The sequence below is a fragment of the Mytilus edulis genome, chromosome 12 (assembly GCF_963676685.1).
Source record: "Mytilus edulis chromosome 12, xbMytEdul2.2, whole genome shotgun sequence".
NCBI lineage: Eukaryota > Metazoa > Mollusca > Bivalvia > Mytilida > Mytilidae > Mytilus > Mytilus edulis.
Genome location: NC_092355.1, coordinates 46,767,978 through 46,778,555, shown reverse-complemented (window position 1 = coordinate 46,778,555; position 10,578 = coordinate 46,767,978). Strand labels below are relative to the sequence as shown.

The 10,578-nt window shown below is 32.9% G+C and overlaps 1 non-coding gene across 1 annotated transcript; it reads left to right on the top strand.

The window, feature by feature from the left end:
- The first annotated feature begins 776 nt into the window (after positions 1-776).
- On the top strand, positions 777-864 carry Trnas-aga (transfer RNA serine (anticodon AGA)). Its single transcript has one exon. It is a non-coding gene; the product is annotated as a tRNA-Ser (tRNA).
- Positions 865-10,578: the final 9,714 nt, after the last annotated feature.

Genomic DNA, 10,578 nt, shown 5'->3' with positions numbered 1-10,578 from the left:
ATTACTTCATTATTTCGTTTTTGATTTAATATTGTGTAAACCTACAACTAAATATGCAACATCCGTAGTGCAAGGCTTAGTCTTACTTTAAATGAAATGCTAACTCAAAAATTGTGAAATACAAACCAATGTGAATGTACTCCATGTATACGTGATAGTACGAGAAACATGCTTAAAGAAACAAGCAAACAAAGTTAAGAAACATGTCGTACGGGGACCTATAGTTGTTCATTTCTGTGTCATTTTGGTCTCTTGTGGAGATTTGTCACTTGGCTATCATACCAAATCTTCTTTTTAATAATTAATCATTTCAAATTGAAAAGCTCCACATTATTTGCGGAGACAACAAGAGAAAAGGAAAGAATTATCGGTTTCAGACATATTCATTTCTACGAGATCAAGTAGTTTTTTTTTTTTTTCAATCTGAAGTTGGTACAAACGCTATAGTTGATACGGTGTTTTTGATTATTATAAAAGTCAAACTTCGCCAGGAATCCCCACACACAAGCCTTGTAATGCCGAAAAATTTATAGACAAAATGTTCAAGACAAACTTGAATATTGAAAATATCGCCTGCGGCTACAATCCAAAATTGTTTGCCGAATTTAACTCTAGTTACTATAATTTAACAAAGGCTAAGTTTCCTAATTCAGACTTGCTAATGGAAATTTAAGAACTTATCACATGACTTCCGTATGACGACGTGGCACTTACGACAGGTTGTTGTCGCATCTGGTATTAAGTATAAAGGAGTTAATTTTGGACGAATGTATCAAGTCGTCGTGGCCGATCGCGAGTGGTTAAGGCGATAGACTAGAAATCTATTGGGGTCTCCCCGCACAGGTTCGAATCCTGTCGACGACGCAGACTTTTTGATATCTACTTTTTGTAATGAATCACACACACTGCTCACTCAACGCGCTCAAAGACAAGTAGGAATCAAAGTTATCGATAAGTTAACCACAGATTGATTCTGTCCTGAAAACGACCATTTTGAATGAATTCAGATGTTAATATGACAGAGTTCATTCAGCTCAACTGTTGACTGATGAAGATCGTTAAGGTATCATGCATAGAGGAAGAAAAAGGCACACACTTTCAGTATCCATCCTAACAATTTCGGGGAGATAAACGGTGATTTGCCAGTAAATACTTTGATTTTGATAAAAATCGTTAGCTTTCCTATCTTCCGTCTGAAATTAAATTGTTATTGAAGGAAAACTGTTAGATACAAAGTAAGAATAAACGTATGTGAGAATCTTTGTGTTTCACTGACATGTAACTTGAACGAGAAACAGACATCAAGTAGGTATCTCTTTCACTCACACAGTTTTCAATCAGTTTCTTTCAATTGACACAAACGTTGAATGTGAGACCTTTTCAATATTTCTAGAAAATTGCATCAAAAATACATATGACCCCGACGTGATTCGAACGTGAGTTCGTGGTCTAGTGGTTAAGACCGATGGCTACGGTGCTGAAGGTCCCGAGTTCGATTCTCACTCGGGGTGCTAAAAATATCAGCACATCAGAAGGGTAATTTTCACCCTCTCACACACATCTCTGGTACCCAGACTGGACTTCCGGTTTTGGATTTGGATAACGAAGACGTGCCTTCTAAACCAGAGAAAATCTGATAAGTTTGTGTTGTATGACTAACCATCCGTTGATGGTTAGTCTTTATTATTCCTTATATTGTTTTAGTGGAACTTTTTGTGGCCATATTTTGTGCATTTTTGACATTTAATAAGACTTTCTCACCTTCCTTCACCATGTCTGGTGGAAGGGGGGATGGTCGCTCCATTAAAGAGAAAACTGTGTTAGTGGATGTAGGTGATAATCGGAATATAAAAGCTGCCGATGTCATCGCTAATGTGGAAAAAGAAGTTGGTGAGGGAACAGTCCTTGCATGTGTTCCAAAAAGCGGTAATAGTTATGAGCTGACGTTGACTGATAAAGATGCTTTGGATTTGATAGTTGATACAGGTTTCAAGGTGAATGACTCTAATTTTAAACCCAGAGCTATTTTTTCGTGATAAAGTTGTCAGTTTTTTTAATGTATCACATTATGTGCCTGATTCAGAAATACGTGAGAAATTACAGGAGTTTGGTGTAACACTCAAGTCGCCTATTAAGCGGAAAATGCACCCTGGTACGGACGTTGCTAATGGAACACGGTATGTAGTAGTTAGATTTTCCCCTGAACGACAAAGTCTACCATATACTTTGAAACTTTCAACTGGCGTGAGTTCATTTGAATATATAAGAGTAGTCCATGACGAACAGAAGAGAGTCTGTACCCAGTGTTTTGAGACAAGTCATGTTTATGCAAACTGTCCTGATAACATTTGCTACAAGTGTAAACGCTTCGGACACCTAGCAAGAGCTTGTCAAACCCCGCCGTGTGAAACATGTCATAAAGTGTTATCATACTGTCGGTGTGAGCCGGTTTGGAACAGGGGTAGAAATGAAAATGAAACAACTAATGATGACACAGGAAACGAAACAAATTCTGACATTCCTGAACGTGAAACAAACACTGAACACCACGAAAATGATGGTATGAACGAGAATGAAGCTGGAGACGAGCATACGGATGGAGTCAATGGTGATGATGATAACATGGAGCAGAGTGATGATGACGATGATAACACGGCGAAAAGTGACGGCGATGATGATGATACCATGGAGGAAAGTGTTGCTGACGACGATGCCAAAGATGAACAATTTGATGAAAACGCTAAAAAAGACAATGATGTTATAGTTTCCGATGAAAAACAAATGTCTTGTGTTGATAATGATGAACTAGATTTGACGACTGATGATGAACATTCAAACAAACAAGAGACAGTAAATGTTGATAATAAAATGCATAAAAAAGGGGGGTCTAGCCCTTCAAAATTAGAACCACAGCCAGTTCCTCGTGGGTCTAATTTGACTGATACTGTTGGTAAAAATACAGAAGTTGATGAATCTAAGGAAGCTGATATTGTAATGACCGACGAGGAATTGGCTGCGAATATGAGTAAAATTAGGAGGAAACGTTTGGTTACATCTCCAAAATTTACTTCAGATGAGCTTAAAAAATTTAGGAGGGAACCCAAGAATAAAGAATCAAATTCAAGTTCATAGGTACAAACTTACTTTCTTTCTTACTTTTTGTACTGATGGTTAATATTGTATCTATTAATGCTAATGGTTTGAGGGATCAGTCAAAATTCCAAAAGTTTTGTTCTTTTTGTTCGGAAAATTATTATGATGTTGTAGCTATCCAAGAAACCTTTTGGTCAGATGATTTAGTTACTAGTTTTGCTAAGTTTTGGAATGGTAAAATATTTTACTCATGTGCAGAAACACATAGACAAGGTGTTGCTTTTTTGATAAGTAAAAAGGTTGAACATGAAGTAAATTATATACAAAGTTTTGACGGTAGATGTGTACATATTCAATTACAACAAGATGATAAATTAATAAATATTGTTAATTGTTACGCACCTAATTCTGTTCTTGAGAGAACTACATTTTTCGAAAATTTGAGCGGAAAATTGATAAATACAGAAAATATTATTTTGTTGGGTGATATGAACACATCTATGTCAAAACTTGACAGGTGCGGAAAAACACAACACACAGAAGACAAATCATACAAAACAATAAATCAGTTGTGCGAAAATTTTAATATTTATGATATATGGCGAGCAAGAAATCCAACGTCACGAATATTCTCTTGGCGTCGAGTTGTACAAAATAATTTAATTCAGAGTAGATTGGATTTTATATTTATTCCAAAGTCCTTTTCTGTATTCGTGAAGAACGTTTATTATAAACATAATGCGTTCAGTGATCATTCTTTTGTAAATCTGAATATAGATTTTAGTGAAATTGAAAGAGGCCCGGGTTTATGGATATTCAACAACAAATTGTTAGATGACGAAGAGTTTGTAAATAAAATAAATAAATTGATTGAAACCGAAAAACAATGTCCTCTTTATGATGACGAACCGTTGGTTTGGTATGATAATTTAAAATATAAAATAAAACAATTAGCAAAAGTTATTGCTCAAAATAAATCCCGTGCCGAAAAATCGGAATATTTTAAAATTCAAAGAGAATTCGAAAAAATTTCATTAGCCGTAGCTAATAATGAAATTGTTGACTTAAATAAATTTGAGGAAGTTAAATTAAAATTAAAATGTCATGAAGAAAACATTTGTAAAGGCGCAATTTTGCGTTCTAAAGCCCATTGGGCAATAGATGGTGACAAAAATTCTAAATATTTTTTACAACTTGAAAAATATAAACAAAACTGTAATGTTATAAAAGAATTAAAAAATAGTGATAATAATATAGTCACATCTACGGAGGCAATTCTTGATGAAGTTCATAAATTTTATAAAGATTTATATTCTTGTACAACAATAGACAAAGATAAAGCAAATGAAATTTTAAATTTTATTTCGGAAAAAGTTTCTGAAGATGATATGGAAAATTTAGAAGCGGAATTTAGTTTAGATGACATAAAAGCCGCTTTATTTAGTATGTCTAAAAATAAATCCCCGGGTCCCGATGGACTAACTGTGGAATTTTTTTGTCATTTCTTCCATTCGTTCGGAGATATATTTTTGAAATTTTTTAAAGCTATTGAAGAAGAAAAACTTATGACAAGATCTATGAGACATGGCATAATTACTTTGGTCTATAAAAATAAAGGAGACAAAAATATGTTAAAAAACTTTACACCCATTTCATTGTTATGTGTGGATTATAAAATAATGGCTAGAATAATGTCTAACAGACTAAAATTTGTTTTGCCGAAATTGATTTCTATTTATCAAACGTGTTGTATCCCTGGACGAGATATTGCAGATACAACTGCAAGTATTAGAGATTTAATTGAAATCATTGAAAACGATGATTTAGAAGCTTTTCTTATAAAAGTTGACCAGGAAAAGGCTTTTGACAAAGTTGATCATGATTATTTATATTTAGTTTTAGAAAAATTTGGCTTTGGTCCAAAATTCATTCAGTGGATAAAAATATTTTATAAAAATGTAAACAGTAGCGTAAAATGTAATGGCTTTTTAACAAAATATGTTAAACTAAATAATTCAATAAAACAAGGATGTCCCGTGTCTGCTCTCCTTTACGTTCTAGTTAGGGCAGGCAATAATAAAGAATAAAAATATTAAAGGTGTTGTTATTCCTAATTCAAATAAAGAAGCAAAAATTTTTCAACATGCAGATGATACTAATATTTTTACTGCCGACAAAAATTCTATAAAAGAAACATTTAAAATTTTGAATCTATATAGTGAAGCGTCAGGTGCTAAAATTAATAAACAAAAATCTGAAATTTTATGCTTAGGTTCTGGTAGCATAAATGATCAAGAACTAAATACATTTCAAATTCAGCGTTGTGAAACTGTAACTAAAGTTCTAGGAATTTATGTTGGTAAAGATAAACAGTTATGTGAATTATTGAATTGGAAAGATAAAATTAAAAAAATAAAAACAATTTTATTTTTTTGGAATAAAAGAGATCTAACACTACCTGGTAGAGCAGTTGTTCTTACTTCGCTTATAATGTCTAGATTTTATTATACTTTAACAGTATGCCCGTTACCAGAGAACATAAAAAATGAAATTCGATTAATAGTTTTAAAATTTCTTTGGCAACATAAGTCCCATTTGGTAAAGTATCAAACAATAATTGGTGAAAAATTAGTAGGAGGTTTAAATATTCCAGATATTTTTCTAAAAATGCAAGCTTTTAGATTAAAATTCCTTAAAAAATATCTTGACCCGAATTGTCAATCAATTTGGAAAAGTGCGCTTGATTATTTCATTACTAAAATTGAAAATATGGATTTAAAACAAAATATTTTGTTCACGTATTTGAATTCCAAGCATTTGAAACACTTACCACTTTATTATCAAGAAATGTTTAATGCCTATTATAGAATAAAATCCAAGCTAAAATTTGAAATTGAAATTCAACATGTGTACGATAATCCTATTTTTTGTAATCCAAATATAAAGCTAAACGGTAAAATGCTTCTTTTCGAAAAATTCATTCACTCAGGTTTGATCCAGATAAAAGACATCTGTTATGAAGTAATTCCCGGATTTTTTACTTCCGGTTCGATAGTAGAAATAATTCAACAAAATTTTCCTGACGAAAAACCACATGAAATAAAAGCTGCATACGACAAGATTTTAAGATGTATTCCTGAAACGTGGAAAATTTTACTGAAATCCATAAACCCGTTAAATACTGAGAGTATTCCGAAATTACGTATTTGTTTAGAAAACGACAGAGAAGTTCCGTTTTTAGGGGCAGTTACAAAATTATTTTACAAACTCTTAAGGCGTGTTTTATTTTCTTTAACCATTAACCTGGTTGAAGTTTGGTTATTGGTTCAATGTTTTATTATTTTTTGTTCTTAACCAATTGGTTATTGGTTAATGAAACCTTTAACCATACTTCCAAGGACGGTTTAGATATTTTCAAAATGGTGGCCTAGGCTACCGGCGATGTTTTTTTTCTCTGTGTATTTGCTAGTCTTACTTATATAAAAGTAAGAGCTCTAACATACATAATGGAGAAAAAACCTTCGGGCTCCCATGTTTGAAAATTGAAGCTTAAGTCTATATGTTCATATCTATATCTGGTAAGGGCGGTTTATTTATTTATGAGCTTACTTCAGGCTGGGACTATTATACTGTTAGTATTATCTGCGACTACTATAACATAGTGTAATAGTAGTCCCAGCTTCAGGAAGATCTTGAATATTGTCCAAAGTTGGATAAGAATGCCTCAAAGAATAGGACTTTTTGTGTTATATAAAATGTAGTTTTTACCGTCATTTCTAAATACTTGACACTTCAGAACCTTTTTTAACCGGTTTCACCGTGACTATATGCAATAAGTCACCTATACCTGTCACTATGTACATGCAGTGTTTGTATATAAGAAGATGTGGTATGAGTGCTAATGAGACAAGTCTCCATCCAAGTCGCAATTTATAAAAGTAGACAATTATAGGTCAAGGTACTGTCCTTAACACGGAGCCTTGGCTCACACCGAACAGCAAGCTATAAAGAACCCAAAAATTAATACTGTTAAACCATTCAAACTGGAAAACCAACTGTCTAATCTATATGAAAAACCAGAAACAAGAAACACTTATGAACGACATCAACAAAGTTAACTATTGAAGTTCAGATTCCTGACTTAGGGTCTTACTTAGGACAGGTGCAACAATTATACACTTAACGATTGCCTTATTTTTAATTATGCAAAAAAAAATCACATCAACTAATCAAAAATTCATATAAAAAATAGAAAATTGTACTGTCCAATACCCTAATGACAAACTTGACATAGCATGTACCCAAGTCTTTAAAACCAAAGACTTTCGGAACAAGAAAATTGCACCTTTTCTACCTATAGGCAAATCACACTTTTTGCCAAAATTCTCAAATAAAGAATTTTATTATATATTTTAACATATATCATCATTCATGTTACCAAAACAAAACCACTTTTGATAGGAACTATTTTCTCATATGTATACAATGAACATTAAAAGAAATTGATTGTTGTCTTTGACTTATGAGACCCCTTTTCAACGTGAAAAAGTTGATATTTGCAGTGTTTGTTATTTTAATCCTACTTGTAATTTGTTTTTGTTCACACATTGCAGTCAATAATATGAAATTTTATGCGACTGTCAAATAAGTGAAAGGTTAGCTAGCTATAAAACCAGGTTTAATCCACCATTTTCTACCTTAGACAATGCCTGTACCAAGTCAGGAATATGCCAGTTGTTTTTCATTCGTTTGATGTGTTTGAGCTTTTGATTTTTCCATTTGATAAGAGACTTTCCGTTTATTACCTTGGAGTTTGACATTTTCTATATTTTATATTTTGCAATGATTCATGTAAATCCCATAATAGATAAAGATTAAAAGGGCCCGGCGATGCAGCAACATTTTGGCACTGGTTAACACACACAAACATTGCCCTGTTGTGGCAGTAACAGTCCTTATACACATTCGAAAGATTTTAATGATTGAAAATATGTTAACGACCGTTAACGACAGAAAGCACAATTTTTGAATAATAACAGCATATTTGCATGTACTATTGAAAATTTATCCACTATGGTCTTGCGTAAGGGAGTATGCATGTCATGCAGATCACAATCTAAATTTTTGACTTTAATATTTAAGTAAATCAATCGCATTCAACTTGTGCTAAACTTTCAAGTACATGTACTTTTACATTATAAATAGACAAATTACAACAAAATTAAGCTATAAAAAGTCGGAAATTTGGAGAAAACAAATAATGTTTAATGGCAATAATTGTAGTGTTGCTGCAACAAGAGATACGAAATTTTGGAACATACTAATTTAGGTCTGACTGGAGATGGAATGTCAGTAACGACTGGTAGTCCTTTGTTAATTTATGTATTATGTCAGTTTGCTTAGTTTCTTTTGTAGCCTGTTCTGACATCGGACTCTTAATTCTTTTACAGAGGAGGATTTAGGGGGGGGCAGGGGGCCCGCCCCCCTTTTGAGAAAAAAATTGATTGCTTATATAGGGAATCACTGAAGCGTGACGAGATCGGGCCCCCTCTTAGGCAACCAGTGGGCCCCCACTTATGAAAATTTCTGGATCCGCCACTGTTTTAAACTTAGTTTTACTATGCGTTTTGCTATGTGTTTGTTTATTCTGTATTGGCTAGAGTTAAAGGGGAGGTTAATTGAGATCTCATAAAAAATGTTTAACCTCGTCGTATTTTTGCTGCTGCTGTCCCAACTTGACCTTTGTTCATTTATATGTTTTGAAGTTAAGTATGACGTCCATTTTCACTGAACAACTGCACATTTTATTTAGGGGGGGGGGGCAGCTGAGGCCCATCTCTGTGTGCGAGATTTTCTCGCTGCGGTGACCTTCAGCTGTTTTATGCTCTTTGGTCGGGTTGTTGTCTCTTTGACATATTCCCCATTCCCATTCCCAATTTTATTATGTTTAAAAAGTTAGTGGAATACGGTCCGTTTGTCCTACATAAATAATAACAGACACGGGTAACAAAATTGTCAATCACAATGTCACACGAGCTTGCTTTTCTACAGAAATAGCTGATTTACCATGACATTAATTTTGGACCTGGTTCGGGTTCCTATGCAAAAAATCCAAGAAAATCGCATTAAAGTTTTTCTTTTTAGTTGAAAATAATTCTTAAAATTTGAATATATCAAAGGGAACTAGAAGCATGTTCTTCGTCCTACAAACGGATTACATTTATTATTAAATAACAAGTTAAAATTTGTTGTCTTCTTTAATACACATTTCTTTTTGGTTGCAAAGCTGCCAGTATCTGTTTAAAAGTTTTGTTTTTGTTTAAGGTTTTTTTGGTTAATCCGTTTTATTTTGTGTTGAAACATGTTTTAAGTTTTACTCTTAACCAGGTTATTGGTTAAATTCAACCTCAAACATGTTGAAAGAAAATAAAACACGCCTATATCTGTCAGAAATGTTTGAAACGCCCACAGCTGAAAAGCATTGGGCGGAGAAATACCCGTCGATCAATTTTACTAGATTGTATTCAGTAACCAATCAGAATGGTCTACCTCCTGACTGTCACTGTCTGAACTATAGGATGGTTCACAGGGCTATTTTTACCTTAGAAAAGTTGTTTAAATTTGGTCAAGTGGTCAGCAACACATGCAAAGCGTGCGGCCTATATACAGAAAACTTGTTACACCTGTTTGCCTTATGTCCGAAGTTGACCCCGATACATAACTTTCTGAAAGATATGTTACATAACATTTTTATTGATTATCCCCCTGATGTTGTAAATTTGACAAATTATGAGGAACTGATGATATTTGGGTACCTTGGTAGTTCAAAGATTGTGAACACATATTTTTTGAACTTTTTTCTGAGTATAGCTAGATTATGCATCTTCAAAACACGCAATCTTAAAGTGTTTCATGACAAAGAAATAGACACAGTGAGACTATTCAAATTTACAATTAGTAAATACATAGAATATGCATACACTTATTACAAAATAAAACATCAACAACAGATCTTTGATAAATATTTTTTAAGCAATAATTCCTTGCTGCGTATTGAAAACGACAAAATAATTTTATTTTTTTAAACACATGAAATCTATTTCAAACTGATTACAATGGTTAACTAGCAGTTTCTGAATATTTTATTTTGAACCGTTAAAAGAACTTTACAATTTTGGAAAAAAGGAAAAGTGTCCGAAAAATTAATGTCAAAAAGGTGTGTTTGACTTTTGAAAAAAACATTAGAGTTATCTCTCTTTGGGTATACATTGAATTAATTGTCATTATTTTATAAACACTTGTCTTTTAAAAATATATCTAGATGGAAATCATTACTAACAAAAAGGTTAATACTAACAACTCTGTACATACCAAAGATGGCACCAAAGAGGTTTGTCTCTTGGTGTTTTTATGTAAATAGTAAATAAATAATTTTAATGATAAAAAAAAAAAAAAAAAGACCGATGGCTACAGTGCTGAAGGTCC